The sequence below is a fragment of the Eimeria mitis genome, genomic scaffold (genome assembly GCF_000499745.2).
Source record: "Eimeria mitis Houghton genomic scaffold, Emh_scaff1845, whole genome shotgun sequence".
Classification (NCBI taxonomy): domain Eukaryota; phylum Apicomplexa; class Conoidasida; order Eucoccidiorida; family Eimeriidae; genus Eimeria; species Eimeria mitis.
The window spans coordinates 4,646-5,023 of record NW_013570167.1 but is presented as its reverse complement, the minus strand read 5'-3'; positions in this window follow the sequence as shown (position 1 = coordinate 5,023).

Genomic DNA, 378 nt, shown 5'->3' with positions numbered 1-378 from the left:
GCATGCTTGCTCGGGTAAGATACATTCAAGCGCCGAAACCACCACTGACGTTTCGGCGGCCCACTCTGACCCCAAAGCAACACACAAATCGGGCCCGCAACGATATCAAACATCTCCCTCCGCACGCGCGACACACTAACACACCTAGGCATATTCCAGTGCCTTCTGAAGTGCACGGGAGGCTATCAGTTGCCGTACTAACCTACCAGAGTGGGCGGGCGAGCCCGCAGACGCGTCTGGCAATGCATGGAGCGTCCCCACCGTCATCATGCATCTCCCCGCCATGCACAGCAGTCGCATGCCTTCACAACGCACTTTCTGTATAAAGGAGACACGGAGCAGCTTACACAAATGTGATCTCAACTTTGCATCCACCCA